The following is a 2251-nucleotide window of genomic DNA, read 5'->3' as shown; positions in this document are numbered from 1 at the left end:
TGGCACAGGATAGAGCAGAGTTTAGGGCTGTTGTACATAGGGTTGCTATGAGTCGCAAGCGACTTGACGGCACATAACAACAACAACAACAACAACGTTGTAAGTTTGCAGTTTGTTTAAAACAGGAGAAGAGAGATATCAGATAGTTGACTTGGCAGTTTCAGAACTATATTCTGGAGCTGGTTCTTAGACACCTTGGAAGGCTCGTCAGGGAAAAGACTCTCTAGTTTACTAAATCTTATAAATAAAAAGTAACTTAGCACAGTGAGTAATTATAAAAATAAAATACAAACCTATAATCATCTCCTACAAGAATGTAAGAACTTTAAAAAAAATAACAATAAGATCAGTGTCTCTATTACACAGCTTCACAAAGCCTATTCAGATCTATCTTTGCTTGCTTAGAAATTTTACCTTCTCTAGATGTCCATTCATTTACTTACTCATTCTCAATCCTCCCATTTCCCCCCCTCTTTTCTAAACATTAACATTTTTATATTGCTTTCCAGAATTTAATATACATTTGTTCAGATATATTTCTGTATATTTGTGTTTTCCTTCGTTCTTCATTATATTTTTCTTTTATGTAGCATTTAGTAATATAAGTTGCTATTTAATGAATAAATTATCATAAATGGCCCAGTATGTCTTTGTGTATAAAAATAGAAGCCCTCAAGTAAAGTAAAACAAGCAAGCAGAAAACTCAGTAGCTCATGTAACTGAATAATCTCAAGAAATCATGTAACTCTCAAGCTTTTCTAAAATCTGCCCACTCATTTAGTTCAGTTTGCTTTCTGGTTTCCAAAACATGAGTAATTATTTACTTACCTTATTTATTTTGTTAGTTTCTCAGTCTCCTGGAGAGAGAGGCAGTCTTTTGAAAAGAATTCTTTATCAGAGTTTCAGTGGGAGTTTGAGTAGAAAATCACAACTCCTTTTAAATGATGGCATTTGGATCACCAATGGAACTTCTGACAATGTCTGATAGTAGGAACTTTGAAAAGGTCAGTTGCAGAATCAAAACTGTGATTCAAGCAAGATACACTAATAAATTACTGAGTAAGTTCAGTTAAATTTGCTGTTAACAGAATGAATCCTTTCATTTTATGCTGCAATGAGTTTCCATGGTGTTTAGGGGAGTTTTGTGGGTTTTGTTGTTGTTGTTGTTGTTGTTGTTTTAACAGCTAAGACCTGTCTGTTGTTGTTAAGCACTACCAAGTTGGAACTGACCTACAGCAGAGTTTCCAGAAGTTAATCTCAAGAGGAGATTGCTCATCCTTCTCTGGCCAAGCAGCGGGCGGATTTGAACTGTGTGCCTTTGGGATTGCCGCGTGGCTTCTTACTACTAGGCCACCAGAGCTCGCTATGACAGTCTAAATCCTATTAATATTATTTCTGTAAGAATAGAAGGGAGCTCTCGTGACCTAGTGGTAAGAAACTGCACTGCAATTCCAAAGGCACATGGTTGGAAACCACCAGCTGCTCTGAGGGAAGAAGGAAGGGCTGTCTCCTCCTGTGCTATTTACTGCCTCTGAAAACCCAATGATCAACTATGGGTCAGTTCAAACTCAGCAGTAAACAGCAACCACAACCACAACAAGAATAGAGTCTCAGAGAAATGAAGCAATTTGGTTTGGATCATATAATTCTAGTGCGACAGAAGTTGTTACTGTAGTTGTTGTTGTTAAGTGCCATCGAGTCGCAGGCAACTCAGCGACCCTATGAAGGAGAGTCCTCAACGTTTGGGTGTCCTTCATCCTTCTCTCCAGGTTCATAGGGTTTCTGGAGGCAAGTTATTATGGAAGTGGATGCCACTTCTCCTTCTCAGCTTTTTTTAATCTGGGAGCTCCACTCTACTCTCTGTCCTCATTGGGTAGCCAACCATTAACGCATTTGACACATCAGTGTCACAGTGTTCAGCCTCACAGCAACCATAAGTTACTGCTGTACGACAACTTGGACAGCAGGGCTATAAGACCAAGAGGAATGTCTGAACAAAAACAATGAAAGACAGGCCCAAGAGCCGCAGATTAAAAGTCACCCACCTTCGGCTTGGTAGCACTGCCTTCTGTCCACTGGGCCAGCTGATCTCTCTCTCTATGTTGATGTGATTGTTGTTGGGACAGAAGTAGAAGTAGATAATAGAAATTTTTTTTACTAGTAACCCAAGACTTCTTCCATGGAATTATTTAGGATAATTACTAAGTATGTGGTATAAGACATTCAAGAATGTTGTTAGATGTTCTGATGT

Source organism: Elephantulus edwardii, unplaced genomic scaffold (assembly GCF_000299155.1).
Source record: "Elephantulus edwardii isolate Elephantulus edwardi_28Jun2011 unplaced genomic scaffold, EleEdw1.0 scaffold00205, whole genome shotgun sequence".
Classification (NCBI taxonomy): domain Eukaryota; kingdom Metazoa; phylum Chordata; class Mammalia; order Macroscelidea; family Macroscelididae; genus Elephantulus; species Elephantulus edwardii.
The sequence above is the reverse complement of the archived record's forward strand: the minus strand, read 5'-3'. Positions refer to the sequence as shown.